This window comes from Artemia franciscana, chromosome 3 (genome assembly GCF_032884065.1).
Source record: "Artemia franciscana chromosome 3, ASM3288406v1, whole genome shotgun sequence".
Lineage (NCBI taxonomy): Eukaryota > Metazoa > Arthropoda > Branchiopoda > Anostraca > Artemiidae > Artemia > Artemia franciscana.
The window spans coordinates 11,555,835-11,578,378 of NC_088865.1; the positions used below are offsets into that span (position 1 = coordinate 11,555,835).

General features: G+C 33.6%; 1 long non-coding RNA gene across 1 annotated transcript in view; it reads right to left on the bottom strand.

Moving 5' to 3' along the window:
• LOC136024885 (uncharacterized) overlaps positions 1-22,302 on the bottom strand; it is a 39,538-nt gene extending 17,236 nt beyond the window's left edge. The window contains exon 1 of the long non-coding RNA XR_010616949.1: positions 22,217-22,302. This is a non-coding gene — a long non-coding RNA (uncharacterized LOC136024885). The remainder of the gene's footprint in view (positions 1-22,216) is intronic.
• Between the last annotated feature and the right edge of the window lie 242 nt (positions 22,303-22,544).

Below are 22,544 nucleotides of genomic sequence, written 5' to 3' on the forward strand. Positions count from 1 at the left end.
AAGAAATTCTCAGTGTCCCATAATAATTCCAGATGCCCAAAAATTTTAAGTCCAAAAAAGTCCCAAAAAACCCATATATTTCATAAAATCAAAGGTAAACTACTTAGAAACTAAATATGTTGTTGACTCATTTGCTATTTCAAAAGATCAGATATGAAGGCTGTCAGACAATGTATTGCATTATTTCATTGACAATATGAATGATTACGCAATACCAGATAACCCTTCACTTTTGAAATTATCGGAAACATGCTATGAAATTCTCTAAAATGAGAATGATTACACAATACCAGACAACGGATCAATTTTGAATTCTCGGAAATATACCAAGAAATTATCGTTAAAATAAGTATATATCGTTAAATATTAAGTTAAAATGTTGTTGATTTAGTTGTTATTACAAGATACTAGATGTTAGGGCAGTCAAAGGATACAATTGTATTGTTTTACTGACAGCATGAATGATTACACAATACCATATAACGCATCGTTCTTGAATCTCGGGAAAATGCCAAATAATTCTCAGAAATTAGGATGCATATTCTCGAAATGATACCAAAAAGGTATTAGCAACTCTAATAGTACATTGGATAATGGGCTGCTAGAGTGTATGTGTCTCAAAAGACCGTATGTGAGGGCTGCCACTTGATAAATTGCATTGTTTCAGTGACAAAATGAATAATAAAGCAATATACGGTAAGGCATCATTCTTGAATTATTTTCGGAAACATACCACGAAGTTGTCGCCGTCCCAAAATAATTCAAAGTCCCAAAAAAGCAACATAAATGTAATAAAATCAACGTAAGACTGCGTAGAAGCTAAAAAATCTAAAAAATCTTGTTGACTCAGTTGTCATCTCAATAGACCAGATGTGAGATTTGTCAGAGAATGAATTATATACTGACAACATGAATGGATACGTAATACCGGATAACGAGTCATTTTCGAAACTCTTGGAAGCATAGCAAGACACTCTCGGTGTCACAAAATAATTCCATAAAATTGCTAAAAATAAATAAGATAATTTTAAGTTTTCCAAGAAAAACTGTAAATTTCATAAAATCAATGGTAAACTTCTTAGAAGCTAGAAATATTGTTAACTCAGTTGTTATTTCAAAAGACCGGATGTGAGGGCTGTCAAAAGATGTATTGTATTGTTTCACTGACAACATGAATGATTACGCAATATCAGTTAATGTATCATCCTTGAATATATCGGAAAGATGCCACGAAATTTTCTAAAACCAGAATAATTACGCAATACCTGAAAACGCATCACTCTTAAAATTCTTGGAAACATACCAAGAAATTCTCGGTGTCCCAAAATAATTCTATGTACAAAAAAATTCCAAGTCCCAAAAGAAATAAATTTAATAAAACCAATTGAAAATAGCTTAAGAGCTAAAAATGTTGATGATTCAGTTGTTATCTCCAAAGATCAGACGTAACGGTTGCCAAAGGGTGTGTTGTATTGTTTCACTGACAAAATGAATGATTACGTAATATCATATAATGTATCATTCTCGGAAACATGTCATAAGATTCTTGAAAACCAGGATGTATGATCTTGGAACGAAGCCAAAAAGTGCCAGCCCCTCCGATAGTGCATTGGAGCATGGGCTTCCAAAGTAACCATGTCTCATATGGCCAGATGTGAGGGCTGTTACTGGATGTGTTGTTTTATTTCACTAACAACATGAATAATTATGCAATGCTAGATAGCACATTATTCTTGAAGTTTTTGGAAACATAACATTAAATTCTCAGTGTCCCAAAGAAATTCTAAGTCTCCAAGAACTTCTAAGTCCAACAAAATAATTTTAGGTCCGAAAAGCCCATAAATTTCCAAAAATCAGTGGAAAACTGTTTACAAGGAAAAAATGTTGATGACTCAGTTGTTACCTCAGGATACCAGACGTAAGGGCTCTCACAGGTTGTATTGAATTGTTTCAATGACAACATGAATGATTACGCAATATCAGAACACGTATATTTCTTGAAATTCTCTGAAATATGCCAAGTTATTCTCGGAAAACAGGTTATATATTCTTAGAATGATGTCAAAAAGGCTTTAGAAACTCAAATAATACATCGGAGTATTGGCTGAAACGGTAACTGTGTCTCAAAGTCCAGACATGAGGGCTGTCACCGGATGTATTCTGTTGTTTCATTCATAATATGAATAATTACGCATACTGGATAATGCATCATTCTTGAAATTCGCGGAAACATATCAGGCTGCCCCAGCCACATGTCCAAAAAATTGCGTTGAAAAAATGTCAAAGATAACAAATTGCTTGGAGGCAATAAGTTGGGGGGGGGGGGTTTGCGGCCCTGGAGAAGAGCTTGGGGCCCTTGATGGAAATGTCAGGACCCAAACTCATGCACAAGCCCCGGTAAAGGAAATCTTTGTGCTCGGGACCATTACATTACAAAAAATAGTACCGTTCCAGTTGTATTCATTACAATTTTTCGGAGATCGAAACAAATTTCATTAACCATCAAAAGAGTACGTTTGTCTAGCAAGCATCTCAAATCTCCGTGGTACGTATATTTCCAGAGCAATGCTAAAAAAGGTGCCGAGAAATAAATCTCTGATTGCATAAAGCATATATCCAATTGAGAAATCGATTGTGCAACTAACTTGTTACGATATAATGACACTTAACACTAGTTTCACCAGTGTCCTAGAAACAATATATTGACTGCCTAGCATGTATTTCTAAGAACATAATATGACTTGTCGGCTCAGGTCGAGTAACGTGTCGTTCTTTTACCATAGGAAAAATTGAGTCTCACGTTCGATTCATACATTAGACGTAAATTTCATTAAATCAAAGGAAAATTGCTTAAAAGCCAAAAAGGCTCTTGGCTCAGTTCAATACCTCAAAGGGCCAGATGTGAGGGCTGTCACACAACGCAATGTATTGTTTCACCATTAACATGAATGATTACACAATACCAAAAAACGTATCATTCTTGAAATTCTTGTAAACATGCCAAGAAACTCTTGGTAATCAGGATATGTACCCCGCTTGTATTCACTGTATTGTTTTACCGAGAGCATAAATGATCACGCAAAATCATATAACACATCATTATTGAAATTTGTGAAACTCTTGCGAACCTTTTTGCATATCCTTGGAATAATGCCTAAGAAAGTGTGTTAGCAACCCTTATAGTAGATCAGGATAGGACCCCGCTTGAACTCACTGTATTGTTCATCCAATAGTACATCGAGGTAGGGCTGCAGCCGGATTGCATAAGGGGATACTACTAATGTTCAAGGATGCTCTGCTCTAAAGTTTACTAATTAATGCCTAATATGGACCTGTCTCACCCTAAAATAAACCCTTCTACCATATTTCACTATCGCACATTTGTTATGCAGAAGATGATCAATCAGCTAAAAACGTTATCCATAAATTTAGTTGTTTGAAAGGAAACCAAAAAGCAGCGCATTAAGTTCATAGAAATTTATTTAATCATATCGAAATTTATGAATATAAGGCCACTCATGTTAGCATTGAGCATACCACAAAGAATCTTTTTAATTTACGTCTTATAAAATGACATAAATATTCAACAGAATATGGGAAAATAAAAACGTGAGTATTCTATTGAGTACAAAAGGAAGAAATACGTTTAAGGTATGTTTAGTGTTGTTGAGGATTCTTAAATGGAATTAAAATGGATATAGGCATTAAGTGGGGACGAATAAATGGACAATGATCACTAAACAATTTATTAGCACTTCAGCATTAATAAATATTATGAACATTCTCAACGATATTGTGTTGAGGGAATATCTACAGTTATATGCGTTGCTAGACTCTTTATCCCTTTAAAAGTAACAAATATTAAAATAATTATTTTTTTCAATTTAATTTGACATGAATTTTAAACAAAAAATTAAAATAAACACATTCCCTCCAAATACCACAGTATGATATGGAGGTGGGATAATTGAACAAATTCACAAAGAGAAAATAACAATAATAATAATTTCCTCAGAAGGGGTTTAAAAAACAAAACATAATTACGATATTTGCACTGCAACCAATAAATTAAGACTCAACATTCAACTCCATCCTTAAAATGTAACATTGAAAATAAAAATGCTAATTTTGATGATGTAATACCATTTTATTCTATCAATTATGTGTCCTATTAAATTAGTCATCAATATCTAATTCAGAAAACAACTTATCTTCAACATCCTTTTAAATTCACTTAAATTACTACTTTCAATATTCTTATTTAACGAATTCCATAGCTTAGCCCCTCTAAAAATAATAGAAAACAAGGCATATACTTTTTAACTATGCTGGATCAAACGACTATCTCAAATTATTATCAGACGTCTTTTGAAAAGAGAGCCAGGGGAGGCAAGTTGTCCTCTAATCTTTCTGGTCACTGAAAATGGGCAACATAAATTCTGACTTCCATTCAAATTACCCCTCTTCTTATCATCTAGAACCACTGATTTGAAATGATCAACCCCAGGAAAAACAACAACCGCCCCCCAAAAAATAAGCACAGGTCTATAATATATTTTTTGGCAAAAAAAGAAGATATTCAACGTTTTTGTAAAAAGGACCTTGAAACCGCAACATGATAATTCTCTAAAATGTTGAATCTGATGGCGTGATTTTCATTGCAATCACTTAACTTTTAGGGGTGTTTCCCCTCTTTTGTCGGAAATCAGGAAACAAATTTCAGTCTTGTAGCTTTTGATTGGCAACACTAAACTCAATGAATTTTATATATTTAGAATCAAAGCCAAAAGTCAAATCGTTTGATATATCTATTAATTTCAAAATTCCATTTTTTAGAGTTTCGGTCACTATTGAGCTGAGTAGCTCCAACTGTTCTATTTAATTCCCCTAGAAAACTGCAAAAGATATTAGCCCCCTAAAGAGAGCAAACCTTGTAAAATTGGGTATATGAACAGTAGAACATATCATAAATAAAACAATACCTATCGTTATAATCATAATACTAAGGAAAATTTACTGGGTAACCAAAGAAGAATTAAATATGTTACATTTCTTGGAAATTTCGGTTATCAAACCATATTTATATTACATTAATTTATAGTAATTTCCCAAGTCCAGCATTAATGTATAAAATGACTTAAATTATCACTATTTAGTTTGACTTTCTGATCTTTCGAAAACCTGGTTTGCATAAAATCACTTTAAGGTCATATGTAAACGAACTTATTTTGAATGAATTTACTTTGCCGAAACCTTTTCTAACATTAATGTGAATTCATGTTACTGAGGAAGGAAGTAGTCATGTGATTAAGGTTAAAACGGTTTTTATATTGAGAAGGCGCGTGATTGTGTCGAAGAATGACGTGAGATCCTCCCTGCATGGTAGTGAAACGTCTTTCAAATTTTCAACGTTCTCAACGTGCGTTTCGTCACAGACGTAATTGCGATTTAATTATTTCCTTTTTCATTAACCGTGTCCGAATGAACCTTGAATCATTGCGCCAAACGTATAGCAAAGTGTATCTAAAAAGCGTTGACTTTTTTTTGTGCCAAGCATGAAAGATAAAAGCATGAAGGTCCAAAAGTAAGAAAGATAATTTGCTAAGAAATTATGTTTACAAAAGAATATCAGACGTTTTAGATAGGATGCCGATAACTATCCAGCGAAAGCAATAATATTTCCAGTGAATATAATGCTTTTCAAAGACACTTTTATGCAAGTCTTGACTTACGTAAATGGAAACATCATAAAAAGAAACATAAATATCATTCATTTAAAAGAGGACGGGATGAATTTTTTGGAGAGAGAGGAAAATTACGAAAACGTTCATATTTTTAAAACAAACTGAACATTTAAGATCACTTCCTAAATTAATATTGAAGGTTCAGAAACTGAAAGAGGGACGTTTTGTTCAAAACGATCCAAAGGTCCTTTAAATATGGCTAGGAAGGGTAGCAATCAATGAAAATTTCGAATTGTTTTGGAAAAAGGGTGATCTATATCTATCTTCTATATATATAAAAATAAGTTGTCTGTGGGTCTGTTGAGTGACGTCATGTCATCATGTCGTCATGAAGTTAGTTGTCGTCATGTTTGTTATGACGATGATGTCATTAAAGGTATTTAAGAAAATCGTTCAAAGACAAATTTTTAATTATAAGAAGATCGTGGACGGAAAAATGTTTAATTGTAAAATGACTGAAGAACCTACAATGGCAACAGCTGAGGAAGCTGCTAAAAGAGTTTATGCCAAAAACTTGCGGCTGATAGAGAAAATAAGAAAAGAAAGCGTGCCGAGGAATCACAAAAACAGCAAGAAAACAGGCTTGCGGCTGATAGAGAAAGTAAGAAAAGAAAGCGTGCCGAGGAATCACAAGAACAGCAAGAAAACAGGCTTGCGGCTAAAGAATGCAAAACCGCGCAGTTAAATGAAAATCCACCTGGACAGCGAGAGTCAAAACATATCAAAACTGAAAATGATAGCGATGATGATTGGGTTTGGGATTTTGACTTGGATAAGGTCATCAACGCCTACCAGATTTTAGTTAAAAAAACAAAGGTTCGGCGATATGTATTTCACAGTGACGCTGAAAAATAAAGAAGAGAAAGAAAACTGAAAAAAGAAAAAAGGTAAAAAACTAAACAAAACTAAAAAGAAAAAACAGTCAAAGAGAAAATACAGACCGGGACACAAATGAAGACCGGGACAGAGGGAATATAAATGACGACCGGGGCACTCAAAGAGAAATTACAGATTGGGATACCGGGACACAAATGACGACCGGGACACAGGGAATATAAATGACGACCAGGACACAGGGACACAACTACAACAGGGACGCCGGGGCACAGGGGGATATATAAATGACGACGGGGACACAGGGAATGTTCGATTAGCAGTCACCATCAACAAAGCTCAAGGGCAATCGTTAGAAAAATGCGGTATAGATCTGAATACGGATTGTTTTCCCATGGACAATTATTATGTTGCATGTTCAAGAGTTGGTAAACCTGACAATCTATTTATATGGACAGACAATGTGACAGCAAAGAATGTTGTATATTCGCAAGTTTTACGTAGTTAAATATATATATATATATATATATATATATATATATATATATATATATATATATATATATATATATATTTATATATATATATATATATATATATATATATATATATATATATATATATATTTATATATATATATATATATATATTTATATATATATATATATATCTATATATATAAAAATAAGTTGTCTGTGGATCTGTGGATCTGTGGATCAGGTGACGTCGGGTTTGTCCGCATATGACGTCTGAATTATTTCACACTAATACAAAATAAGAAAAAAAACTAAAAAAGGTAAAAACTACAAAAAAAACTAAAAAGAAAAAAAAACTAAAAAAGCTAAAAAACTAAAAAAAACTAAAAAAAGGTAAAAAACTAAAAACAAAAAAAAACTGAAAAAACTAAAAAAAGGCAAAAACTACAAAAAAAACTAAAAACTAATAAAAAAACTAAAAAATCTAAAAAACTAAAAAAACTAAAAAATCTAAAAAACTAAAAAAACTAAAAAAACTAAAAAAAGGTAAAAAACTAAAAAAAACTAAAAACTAAAAAAGAAAAAACTAAAAAAAGGAAAAGACTGAAAAATAAAAGAGAAAAAGAAAACTAAAAAAATATGAATAAAAATACAAAAAAATAAAAAAGATAAAAACTACAAAAAAACTAAAAAGAAAAAACGAAAAAAAACTAAAAAAGCTAAAAAAAAAGGTAAAAACCAATAAAAAAACAAAAAAGAAAAAAAGGAAAAAAACTAAAAATTTTTTTCATCATATAATATGACGTCTGAATTATTTCATCATATACCAATTCAAAAACGAATGTATTCAAGCCGATGTAGCTGAGTTGATAAGGCGTTATGTTCCAGGTTCTAGGTTCAAGAGGTTCCAGGTTCGAACTTTGGCTTTAGCATTAATATAAAAGAAGAAAAATCTAAAGAAGGTAAAAACTACAAAAAAAAAGAAAACAAAATAAAAAAATCTAAAAAAGCTTAAAAACTAAAAAAAAACTAAAAAAAGATAAAAAACTAAAAAAAAACTAAAAAAAGGAAAAAACCATAAAATAAACTAAAAACTAATAAAAAAAATAAAAAAAGCTAAAAAACTAAAAAAACTAAAAAAAACTAAAAAAGGTAAAAACTAAAAGAACTAAAAAAGAAAAAAAAACTAAAAAAAGAAAAAAACTGAAAAATAAAGGAGAAAAAGAAAACTAAAAAATATAAATAAAAATAGAAAACTAAAAAGATAAAAACTTCAAAAAAAAACAAAAAGAAAAAAGAAAAAAACTAAAAAACCTAAAAAAAGGTAAAAACCAATAAAAAAAACTAAAAACAAAAAAAGGGAAAAAATTAAAAATTTATTTCATCATAAGTTTTCAACTGACGAAATTACAGACCGGGACATCGGGACACAAATGACGACCGGGACACCGGCACATAGGGAATATGAATGACGACACTCAAAGAGAAAGCGACCGGGACAAAAGGAATGTTCGATTAGCAATCAACAAAGCACCGGGACACAAATGACGTCCGGGACACAGGGAGTATAAATGACGACCAGGATATAAGTAAAAAAAACTAAAAAAACTAAAAAAAAGGTAAAAACTACAAAAAAACTAAAAAGAAAAAAAATCATGGAATATAAATGACGCCCGGGACACTCAAAGAGAAATCACAGACTGGGACACCGGGACACAAATGACGACCGGGACACAGGGACAAAACTACAAAGGGGATGCCGGGGGCACAAGGGGATATATAAATGACGATGGCGACACAGGGAATGGTAGATTAGCAATCACCATCAACAAAGCTCAAGGGCAATCATTAGAATCATGAGGTATAGATCTGAATACGGATTGTTTTCCCATGGACCATTATATGTTGCATTTTCAAAGAATGTTGTATATTCGCAAGTTTTACGTAGTTAAAAACATATATATATATATATATATATATATATCTATATTCACAGGTGGGACACAGGGACACAACTACAATGGCGCGTAAATAATATGGCGCGTAACGACTTACGCGCGCGGGGGGGCTTGGGGGGGCGCGAAGCGCCCCCACCAACTAGGTGTTGGGGTGGCGCGAAGCGCCACCCCAACAGCTAGTATATATATATATATATATCTATATTCACAGGTGGGACACAGGGACACAACTACAATGGCGCGTAACTTATATGGCGCGTAACGACTTACGCGCGTGGGGGGGCCTTGGGGGGGGGCGCGAAGCGTCCACAACAACTAAGTGTTGGGTAGCGCAAAGCGCCACCCCAACAACTAGTAAAATATATTTGATATTGGGCTTGTGACTCATATGAAACCTTCAAGGATCGTTCTCCAGGGTAAAAAGGTTAATAGTTTGCTATGGGACAAGAGTAAAAAAGGTGAAGAAATAGGTCAAAAAGCATCCTGTCCCGGATCATCTCAAAACTTACAGCTTTATGTCCAAAAGAAACATAATGGAAAAAATATTCCAGATTGCAACCCCCTCCGAGAAAAAATTGATCCCAAAAAAGGGCAAAAAATTATTGTTTTTGCTGACTGGCTAAAAACATATATCCATAAGTCTTTGGGCTAAAAAAACAACAATAAAAAGAAAAGGAAAATAATAAGCTACCTCGGAACAGACATGGAAAAGTACCGTAAAATAGCTATTTTTTCTAGGCCTAATCTCATTGATGGGCCATGGAAACTTGGAACGGGTATCATTTCCTGTGAAATAAAAGATTCCAACCTCCTTTTAAGGGCAGTGATTTTAGGGCAACCAGCAATCCTCCGGTACCCTTTTCTGCTCCCTGTCCCACGTAAGCTACATGACAATAGGTTAAAATTTTGAAATAGTCAATTTGTTCTGAAATGTTGAAACGTCTAGTAAATATAGTTTCAGGATCAAAGTAACCTCCACAGCCCAAGGGGTACTGACCTTAAATTACATAATATAGGCATTGACCAAAGAAGTTTTTAGTTGAAAAACTCATGGGAATCGTTCACTAGGCCGAAATTCCTAGAATATCATAAGGTTTTAATCTAGAAACGACGTGCATACCCGGTAAAGTCAAAACATGATATGTGAATTAAGTTTTCAAATTATGTGCAGTTTCTAAGCTATGGCACGGGAGATCTAGTTGAAACTTTTGGGCGGTGTAGGAAAGGGATCAAAGGGGTCTCTAGCTTTGGCTTGGGGAGGGTGAAGAGGTGGATTACAGCCATTAAAAAAATTTGACCATTGTTTACATATGGTAATGGTTATTGGAAAGTGTAGAGACGTATCCAGGGGGACTTTTTCACGTTGGGGGGATGTTACATGTGAGGGGTGCAGGATTTTCCAGCATTATTTAAAAAATAAATAAAAAAATTTTCACCTGGAAGTAATGAGTAGCATTAAAAATTCGTATTTTTTGCCAGAAGACCGATCGCGGGTGCATGTTCATTTTTTTTTTCCCAGGGTTGATCGTATCGACTCAGTGGTCCTAGAATGTTGCAAGAGCGCTCATTCTAACGGGAATTAAAAGTTCTAGGGCCTTTTTAAAGTGACTAACAAAATAGAAGGCACTTATGCCCCCTCCCACGCTCATTTTTATCCTTGGGTCAACGGATCAAAATTTTGAGATAGCCATGTTGTTCAGCATAGTCAAAATAGATTATAACTATGTATTTGGGGACAATGTACTCCCCAAAAGTCCCCCTGGGAGGGGCTTCAAGTTACAAACTTTGACCAGTGTTTACATATAGTAATGGTTGTTATGAAGCATACAGACGTTTTCAGGGGGACTCTTTCGCGTTGGGGTGAGGGTGGGTCGGGGGGAGGGGTTACGTGAGAGTATATTTCTATGGAGGAATTTATCATGAGGGAAGAGAACTTCTAGCACAGGATTCTCTAGAATTATTAAAAAAAAAATGAGAAAAAAATTCACCTGGAAGTAATGAGTAGCATTAAAACTTAAAGCCAACATAGAATATTTCGCATATAAGGGCGTTCGTCTCCCCACAATACCTTGCTCTTTACGCTAAGGTAATTTTAGTAATTTCAGCTATTTACTCTACGGATTTTGTGATTAGCTTCCTTAAAGATTTGGGATAAAATTCAGGCTTTAGTGTAAAGAGCGAAGTATTGTAGAGAGGGCAAAGCCCATCATATACGCAATAAAAATAAACAAACATAGAAGTTCGTTACGTAATTTAATTCGTAAGGTACGTATGTTTATTACTAACAAAAAAGTTCGCATAAAAAAAATATAGTTGCATTTTTAAGTAACCAAAAATTGGAGGGCAACTAGGCCTTCTTCCCCACCCATATTTTGTTTTTGTCAAAATCATCCAATCAAAACTACGAGAAATGTTTTAATGCTGCTCCTTACATCCTGCTGGAAAAAACTTATCTATATTTGTTTTATCATTGTTTTTTTTTTCAAGAATGCTAGAAAATCCCCCGCCCCAATTTTCTTCCCCCATGATAAATTCTCCATGGATTTTGATGATTATGGGTTTTATGGGTTTTGTATATGGGTTTTTTATGGGTTTTGTATAGATTTTATGGGTATTGAAAATACCCATAAAAATCACAGTAAAATTAATTTCTAACTGATGACCTTTCCGCAATTAATATTATTATATATCAAATATTCAGTTAAATTTTTTTTAGTTCTTTCCAAGGCTGTTCAAGACAGATATAGTTTTACTACAAAAAAGAATTTGGAAACTGCCCCCTCAACTAACTGTACAAATCTAAAACCTACTGTGTGATTGGCGCTTCACTAAAAACGATTTGAATTACAAATATTTTTTTCGAGTTTTTACAGCATTGAAAATGAAAGTAAAATTACAGCGAAATAAAATCTTGAACTGATGATTTTTCAACAATTTGTACTATTACATATAAAATATTCAGTTTGATTTTATTGGAACTTTCCAAGATTGTTCAAAACACATATAGTTTTCTGTAAAGCGTCAATTACGGTGTAGGTTTTAGACTTTTACAATGGGAGGCAATACCTAAACTCTTATCTGTAGAGCTTTTTGTTTGTTTCAATCTTGATCGATTGCTTATTTAATTTCTGTCCGTTTTAGTTCCTTTTATACTTCAATAGAAATATATTTTGTTCATTTTGAGCTTGATTTGTATATTCAAATTAAGCTTTAATCTATGCATTATATATTTATTCATTTATATTACTACCTGTTGTATGTTTTTTTGCTAAGATTGTGTATTTAATTTCTGTTCGTTTTGGGTTTCATTTATTGATTAATAACTATTTATGTTCGTTTAAAGTTTGAGTTATTGTAGGTTTCAATTTCTTCCGAACTTAAGTTTGATATGGCCTTTACTTTTCTTTGAAAAACTTCTTTTCGGAAAAACTTCCATTTCTGTCCTATTTGCAGATGTAGAAGATGTATTTATATCCAATTTTGAAAATTTTCAAACAAGGAAATCTTATATTGAGTCGATAGATTTTAGGTAGGAAAAGACCCATCAGGGGAAAAATTTTGACCAGAACAAACGTGGGAAAACTGGATGTATGGAACTTTTTTCGTAATTATGCCATTAACTAGGCTCATCTATAACTTGATGGCAAGGTTTCAAAGGTGGTATATCAAACAGTTCGTGGTAACGAACTGTAATAAGGAGCGACCCGGCTCATAGTAAACGAAACTCTAAAACTTGAGAAAATTTGCCTTATTTTGGAAAACAGGGGAAACATCCCTTTTCCAAGGGGTGATAGTGTTGACCAGTGGTCCTAGAATGTCGCGAGTAGGGCTAATTCTAACGGAAGATAAAAGTTCTAATGTCCTTTTTAAGTGGCAAAAAAATTGGAGGGCACCTAAGCCCCTCCCACGCTCATTTTCCCCAAAGTCAACAGATCAAAATTTTGAGATAGTCAATCTGTTCAGCATAGTCAAAAAACCTAATAACTATGTCTTTGGGGACGGCTTACTCTCTCACAGTCCCCAGGGGAGGGGTTACAAGCTACAAACTTCGACCAGTGTTTAAATATAGTAATGGTTATTGTACAGACATTTTCAGGGGAATGTTTTTCTTGGTTGGGCAAGGGGTTGAGGGGAGGGGGTAGCGTGGGATTATCTTCACATGGAGGAATCTGTCATGTGAGAAGAGAATTTCTATAAAGGGGTAAAAGATTTTCTAGCATTATTTAAAACAAAAACAATGAAAAAATAGATATGAACAAGTTTTTTTTCAATTGAAAGTAAGGAGCAGCATTAAAACTTAAAAAAATCAGAAATTATTACGCATATGAGGGGTTCATCTCCTTCTAAATACCTGTGTTTTACGCTAAAGTTTTTTATGTAATTTCAACTATTTATTCTACAGCCTTTGTGACTCAGGGGTCATTCTTGCAGAATTGGGACAACATTTAAGCTAAACTGTAAAGAGCAAGGTATTAACGAGGGGGCGAACCTCATATACGTAATAAAAATATACGAAAACAGAAGTTCGTTACGTAAGTTAATTCGTAAGTTACGTATATTTTTTACTAATAAAAGCGTACGTAAAAAAGTTAAAAGTTCTAGTTACCTTTTTAAGTAACCAAAAGATTGAAGGACAACTTGGCCTCCCCCCACTCCTCTTTTTCTCAAAACCATCCGATCAAAACTAAGAGACAGACATTTAGCAGAAATAAAAAATTAATATGGAAATTTCGTTTTAAGTATTCATGAGGGAGAGCCAAAATCAAAACATGCATTAATTGAAAAACGTTCAGATATTAAATAGAAAAACAAGCTTTTTTTTAACTGAAAGTAAGGAGCGACAATAAAACTTAAAACGAAGAGAAATTAATCCATATATGAAAGGGGTTGTTCCTTTCTCAACGCCCCGCTCTTTACGTTAAAAGTTTTATTGTTTTAAAAATTAGAAAAATTAGATTTGAGAAAAAGAGTCAAACTTTAGCCTAAGGAGCGGGGCGTTGAGGAGGGAACAGCCCCTTTCATATACGGAGTAATTTTTGTTCGTTTTAGGTTTTATTGTCGCTCCTTACTTTCAGTTAAAAAAAAACTTGTTTTTTTTTATTTAATCTGTATAAAGATTAATGTAAAACATATTAGTAAGTGTAATGAACTCCTGTTTTTCGCTTTTTTTACATTAAAAACGAGAATGGATTATTTAAAGAAAAATTATCTGCTCAAAGTAAAGAACGAAATTGAAACTTAAAACGAGCAACATTTATAAAACTATATACACATTTTTTTCTCCAAATTATTGGAGGGGGAACTACCCCAACCCCTCGACGATGCCACTGCACACAATAAACATCTGTATTGCTTCCCAATGACAAATACTATGGGCAAACAATGATCAAATTTCATTACTTACAGGCCTTTTAACTGTGGGGGTTCATGCTACCCCCAAAGGTGTAGTTATTGGATCTCTCTTCTATGCTGAACAAAATGGGCCTCTTAAAACTTTGGTCGGATGCCATCGGGGGAAAAGGGGCGTGGGAGACAGACTAGCTGCCCTTTAATCTTTATGCTGACTTAAAAAGGGCGTATCAAAAAACGGAATTTTTAACAATAGTTACATCAACAGAATCACATTTTAATACTGATTTCAAATATATAAGTTTTATCAAGTTTAGACTTACCCATCAAAAGTAACGAGCCTGAGAAAATATACCTTATTTTAGAAAATAGGGGGAAACACCCCTTAAAAGTCATAGAATGTTAACGAAAATTGCACCATGAGATTTAGCGTATCAGAGAGCTCTACAGTAGAAGTTTCAAGCACCTATCTACAAAATGCGGGATTTGTATTTTTTGCCAGAAGACAGATCATGGATGCGTGTTATTTTTTTTGTTTTTTTGTTTTGTTTTGTTGTTTTATCCCCAGGAGTGGTCGTCTCGTCCCAGCAGTCCTAGAACGTCGCGAGAGGGCTCATTCTAACGGAAATTAAAAGCTCTAGTGCCTTTTTTAAGTGACCAAAAAATTTTATGGGCACATAGGCCCCCTCCCACGCTCATTTTTTCCAAGAGTCACCGGATCAAAATTATGATAGCCATTTTATTCAACATAGTCGAAAAACCTAATACCTAAGTCTTTGGGGCCGACTTACTACCCCACAGTCCCCTTGGGAGGGGCTACAAGTTACAAACTTTAACCAGTGTTTACATATTTCAACGGTTATTGGGAAGTGTACAGACGCTTTCAGGGGGATTTTTGTTTCAGGGGAGGGGTTGAGGGGAGGTATTTACGCGGGAGAACTTTCCATGGAGGAATTTGTCATGGTGGAAGAAAATTTCCATGAAGGGGGCAGGACTTTTTATCATTTTTTTAAAAAAACAATGAAAAATAAATACGAAAAAGTTTTTTCAACCGAAAGTAAGGAGCAGCATAAAAATTTAAAACGAACGGAAATTATTACGAATATGAGGGAATCATCTCCTCCTAATATCTTGCTCTCTACGCTAAAGTAACTTTATTAATTTCAACTATTTATTCTACGGCCTTTGTGATTCAGGGGTCATTCTTAAGGAATTGGAACAAAATTTAAGCTTTAGTGTAAAGAGCGAGGTATTGACGAGGGGGTGAAACCCCTCATAAATGGAATAAAAACATACGAATATAGAAGTTCGTTACGTAAGTTAATTCTTAAGTTACGTATATTTATTATTAATAAAAACGTTCGTAAAAAAAATATAATAAAGTTCTAGTTGCCTCTTTAAGTAACCAAAAACCGGAGGGCAACTAGACCTCCTCCCTGATCAGATCTTATGATCAAAACTATTAGAAATCCATTTAGCCGAAAAAAATAATATGCAAATTTTGTTTTAATTATTTATGTGCGGTGAGCCAAAATCAAAACATGCATTAATTCAAAAACGTTCGAAAATTCAATAAAAAAAGTCTTTTTAAGTGAAAGTAAGGAGTGAAATTAAAACTTAAGATGAACAGTAATTACTCAGTATATGAAAGGGGCTGTTCCCTCCTCAACGCCCCACTCTTTATGCTTAAGTTTTTTACTGCTTTGAAAGCAGAGTTAAGAGAAAGAGTCAAACTTTAGCGTAAAGAGTGGAGTGTTGAGGAAGGAATAGCCCCTTTCATATAAGGAGTAATTTCTGTTCGTTTTAAGTTTTAATAACGCTCCTTACTTTCAGTTTAAAAAACTTGTTTTTTTATTTAATTTATCTAGAGTCAGGATAATAAGCCAATTCATTTAATGTGATTATTGATATAAAAATTCCGTTATTTAGAGTGTCGCGTACCATTAAGCTGTTTTACTCTTTACTTACAGTTCGTTACCGTTACCCTTCCATTACCGTTGTTTATGCTTGATCTGATTTTCTTTTTTAGTTTCTCTTTGTTCTGGGTTTGACTCATTCATTGGCAAACTCTATACTTATGTGAGACAGAGAAAAACAATTAAATTTGCAATAGTCCTATCTTTTCAAATAGTTTGTCGTGACGAACTGTAAGTAAGGAGTTACACGGCTCAATGATAAGCAAAACTGTAAAAAAAAACAGAGTTTTGATAACAATGAATGCACTAAGAGACTTGAAATTTTATGACGATTCCAAATCTATAAAGATAATTAAATTTAATTTTAATCAAGAAGAATTATGAGCCTTAGAAAGTTTTCTCCACTTTAAAAAACGAGGGAGACATATCCAAAAAGTATCGCGGTCCTAACAAAAATCAGACCATCAGAGAACCCTACAGTGAGGATGCCAGGCTCCTTTGTACATAATGTAGAATTTTGCATTTTTGCGTGAAGAAAAATAAAGGATGCGTTTTAATTTGTTCTGTTTTATTCTCCAGGGGAAATCGTATCGAACCAGTGATTCTAAAAGATCAGGAGAGGCCCCATTTGAATAGAAACCAAAAGTTCTAAAACCCTTTTTAAGTGCACGAAAAGACTGGAGGACAACTATCCCCCTCCCACGCCACCTTTTCCCCCGTAAGTGTTCCAATCAAAATTTTTAGATAGCCATTTTTGCTCAGTATGATTGAAAGGTCCAATAACTGTGTCTTTGGGAATAACATGACTTCTCACACACCCTGAAGAAAAGGCTATGCAATACGAAACTTTCCCATTGCTTATGTGTTGTATTTCTTATTGGGATGTGCACCAATATTTTTCTTACGGGGGACTTTATGCTCAGAGATTTTCCACGGTGAGAATTTTCCGTGGGGAGGGGTGCTTTTGGGTGAGCTTTTCAATGGAAATTTTACACAGGAGGAATTCGATAGAAATACTATATGTAATTCTTTTTATTTGTCCAAGTCTGTGTTTGCCGACTCAATTTTACATATGGGGACGTTCTGAAGAAATTTTAAGCTGGATTGGAATTCTCTGGAAGATTTTGTCGTGGGATATAACCCGGCAGAAATTCACCATAGGAGGATTCTACGGCAGAAATTCTTCATCAGTTTTCCGCAGCAGCAACTTTCCACTGGGTGTCGGGGGATTTCTGGCAAGACTTGAAAAACGATCAGAACAAAAAAAGTTGTTTCAATTGAAAATAAGAAGAAACATTAAAACTTAAAACGAATAGTGCTTATTTTGTATTAGAAGGGGATTGCACCCTCCGTAATAACTCGTTCTTTACACTAAAGTTTACTTTTTTTCCAAATCCTTAAAAAGAGCTCAACACAAAGACTCGAAACACAAACACTCGTTTAATTAGAACAAGAAGCTTTTTTAAAGCTTTAAAAAACTTTAAAGAGCAAGGTATTGAGGAAGGATTGACCCTCCTGATGTTCCGAATAATTTCTGTTCTTGTTAAGTTTTAATGTTGCTCATTACCTTCAGTCGAAAAAATTGTTTTTTATTTAATTGTCACAACAGAGCAAGACTACGTTGATGCTTCTAATTTTTGTTTGAACTTTATGATGAAACAATTTCCAATATTATCAAGCTTAAATTACTAATAATCATGTAATGACCTTCCCACAACTGAGATAACGTACAGGTATTCCATCAAATCCAATATTTACAATCGTTTTTGCACTTTTCATTTTCTGTTTGCAATAGAAATTGGAGAATATCGACTTTTGTTCTTTGATTTTAGTCAACGATAACCTTAGCAAATATTCTTATCCCTGTGTCTTCTTATATTTTGGTCGAAATATCTCTGTTTTGCATTTTCTCTTCAATTTCGGTTTGTCTAATCATCGCTAGTAATTTCTGTTAGTTTCAAGTTCCTATTATTGTATGCTTTATTTTCTCTCCTCTTTTGGTTTAATATAACTCTTTAGTTTTCATTACAAAGCTTCATTTTTGAGAATAAAAAAATTCTATTCAATTTCCATGGGCATTGCTTTTTTATTAGTTATTGAAAGTTCTTCGGTCTTTCTACTGAGAAAAAACTATCCTTTTTTCTTCAATTTTTCTTCTTTTATTAATTGATAGTAAATTTTTGTTCGTTCCTTGTTCCTATTATTATAGATAAAAAAGTTTTTTTTAACGGAAAGTAAGGAGCGACATTAAAACTTAAAACGAACAGTAATTACTTCGTATATGAAAGGAGCTGCTTCCTCATCAACGCCCCGCTCTTTAAGCTAAAGTTTGACTCTTTCTCTTAACTCTACTTTTTAAAACAGTAAAAAACTTTTTAGGGTTTGTATCCAGCGTGACTTAAAAGTGGCATTGTAAATCAACTTCTGTCATATTTAGCTACTTTCTGCTCTTTGCTCATCATGTGTGGTAAAATATAAACCCAAGCCCGTACTCAGTGGTGGGGGCAGGCTCTAAACCTGATCTGTTTTCCTACTTTTTTACTTTATTTTAATACAATTTACTGAATTTTGTCCTCTTTTTCTTAGAAATAAAGCCTAACACTTCTGAAAACTGCAGCCACAACCGAACCCAAATCCTCTACATTTGATCCTTTGCAAAAATATTTTCTCGGTTGTAAATTGAACTACTTCCACTTTCTACGCTTTCTGATGCAATGGTGTCAAAACCTTTTAATGACTTTAACGTGCAGAGCAGGACTTTAACGACTTTAACCGACTTAACGTTTTTTAACAACTTAGACTTTAACGTGCATTAACGTGCAGCGCAGGAGCACTGCTAGAATAAGTACAAACAGTTTGTTGCTAACCGTATTTTAAAAGTATGTAAGATAATTTGCAGAATAAAGTTTGTTTACAAAAGACAATCAAAGGTTTTAGATTTGATGCCAGCGGAGAATCCAGTTTTAACGAGATTTATCCGATAAATATACTATTTTTTCAACAAGCTTTTGTATAAATCGTTAAACCACAACAAGACATGTTAAATGGTCTGTCTGTAGTTGGTTAAGGGTAGAAATTTACATTTGGAAAGGGAGCTAACAGAAAATTCATTATTCGTAATAATTTAAATAAATTATGGGATAATTAATAAAATAATAAGGTCTGGGGGGAGGGGCCGAAAATCCTCAAAATTTTACATTAGCAGAGTCTGCCCCTGCCAAACCAGATCCCAAGACAAACTCTGGCTTCACCGCCTTTTTGTCACTTCGTTCGGGCCTTAGACTCTCCTGATGCATCATACTTGTTATCGTAACCATAAAAGTAATATATCAGTATAGTGAGTAATAAGTGTTGTATAAGTACTGGAAGGTTCGGAGGATAGTTCCCTGGTGAGATAGTTCCCTATCTCAGGTTAGAGATAGTAATTTACCTACGAATGGGTGTGAGTCATTGAACTCATCACCAAAATGTCTTCATAGAAAAATTGAATTCAAAAATTTTTATGTCAAACAAATTTTTGACATTAATAAATCCGTGCAAATTTGCGCACGGATTGAAGTACTGCCATCTGCACCTATAAGCTAATTATGTTTGTGATTGTTCAGTTTCTTATTTCATTTTCTATGATTAGAATTAAGCTACAATGCGATTTCGCATGTGGTTTTAATTGTTTTCTCATTTTTAAACAAATTGCAGGTTTCTCTTTGCTCCTTTCTTAGTAGTAATATTAGAAAATTAGCCCACAGCAAAGAAATTGACTCTTTGACAAAGATACATACGGTTTCTTAGATGCTTATTATTACCCCTTAAAGAACTGACGAAAATGTATAGAATGATTTTTTTGTCATTCTTGAAATCTGAAAATTTGTCGTGACAGGTTTTATTATCTCATTTAAAATTTTCATTTGCCTGTTATTTTATATATTTGTTTTTTCTGTATTTTTGTTTATATAAAAAATGCATATAAAAGGTTGCTTATAAAAAAATGCTGCCATTTTACTGTCTAAAAAAAAATATGTATAACGTACTAATCAATGCAACCATATTTGTTTCCTAAATATTTTGTCTTTATTGGGGTTCATTTGAGCCTATCTGAATGCTTCATAATTCTTAAGCAGATCAACGGAAACTAAAATTCAAAATTTTGTGCTACAATTCAATACAACCAAATGGCTCTTTAAAAAATTGTGTCCTCCTTAAAGTCCCTTTGGTTTAGCATGCTTTCACTGAAAACTTAAGGTCGGTCGGAGAAAAACAAAGCTTTGTCCAATTTATGTGTCAAAAATCTTTGCAGTCCGATTTTTTCAAAATATTTTCTCTTTGTTCCCCCCTGTGTATTTTGCCTGAAAACTACAAGCCGGTCAGAAACAAAACGAATTTGGTCTTATTTTGGACGTCATTAATCAATGCGCTCAATCTTTTTAAATATTTTTTGCCTTCACTGATATCCCATTGTCCCTGAAAAAAAAGATCAGAACAACTTGAATCATTTTAATCATTTCTAACTTAAAACCAACTAACCCAATGAAAAGAGAAGTCTCGCAGAAGAGGTTATGGCGACAATAAACCTCCGTCTGCCGTCTACATGCCCTCCAAGTTTCGAGCCAATTCAAGAAGAATTCTCTTTTCGGATTTTCTGGTTACATAAGTCTATCAAATCATTTATTTTAACATTATTTTTGTATTTATTTGCTAATCAGTATGATCGTCTATAATCCAGTCTACTGTCTTGAACGTTTAAGCCAAGTGGCGGAGAAAAAATTCGGTCCAGTTTTAAGTGCCACATATCAATGTATCCAACTATTCCCTTCCAAACTCAAACATAAATTAAAAGAATTTGTGGGAAGAGGATTCTAAAGATGCTACCAGGTCTGCAACTGGAACCTGTTTCGGTAAAAACGAAAATTTTAGCCCCTGTTCTAGGACTTTTTCTTCAACATAGCTAAGCTTTTTAGATGAAATATTTACAGTCGCAGGTCCAGGACTTATCTTAGGATTGTAAACTGGGTTGACCATTTGAGATTAGCATTGTAGAATTACAAGACTAGCTGCAGAGAAAACAAATATCGCAATAAGAAATTATTCCAATTTTTAATAAATACAGTTAGTGAAATGAATGAACCTTTTTAGCTTGTAAACGTTAGCTTTTGTCACACAGTCTTGGCTGAACTTTTCGTTAAGAAGTAATGATGCGAAGGCTATTTTTTAAAAAAATGGATTTTTAACCGAGAACTTTTATTGTAAGGGTGTTATTATTTATTATTTTCTTTGCTGAAGACAGCCCTTAGATATAGGGCCGAAATATTCAAATAGGTTTTGTTGGTTCACTGTCTTGGGTTTAATCTTTTTATCATACAGGCTAGTTAAAGACATGTAGATACCGAAGAAAGGTTATTACGTCTTATTATATCTTTCTTATTGAATTCATAAACATTCTCTTGGGACGCCAAATCTCAATTTTAAAGCAGCATCAACGCTTTTTCATTCGCTTCCTTATGACTGACCTTACTATTCAGATGAAGGAATGGTAGTTTTCAGCTTTTAGATGAAAACCTAGCTGAGCTTATGTTTTGGTGTTTTGGTGTTAGGTTATGTTTTGGTGTTTTGGTGTTTCTTTTTAGAAGTATTTGCTTAAACCACATTAGCAAAAGTTAAAAAACATTTTAACCATGCTTTTATAAATAATTTCATAGACCACTCTGCTTTTCCATTTACAAAAAAATCGAGTAAGAAAAAATGGGTTTTAATTTCAACAAAGCAATGACGAAAAATAAAAATCAAACAATTATTTTTTATTCCAAATATTTCGGCCCCTCGTCCGGGAGCCTTTCTCAACGGAAAATGAAAAGAACGAAAAAAAAAGATTTTTTTTGAAAAAATAACACACACACAAAACGATAACTAAACACACGAATAAAAAAAAAATAAGAACAACTCACATTATAAACGAACTTCCAGCACCGACTTCACAACGTAAGAATGAAACCAAAGCAAAAGTCTATAGTGAAACCATGGGTCACTCTCCTCCCAACAATCGCTGTATAAATGGGAATCTATTAAAAGTGAAGACTCTATTTACTGGAACAAACAAAAAAGGTTACCAAACCCCAGGTCCATCACCCCTAACTAAATCTCACAGGTTAATCAACAGATTCATGAATTATAAAATAAATGGACTTTTTTGTTTGCTAATTTAGCTGCAGTCCGTTGACTTTTCCAGCCGACCAGCTGACCAGCTAACCTGACCACATTCTGACTTTTGCTCCA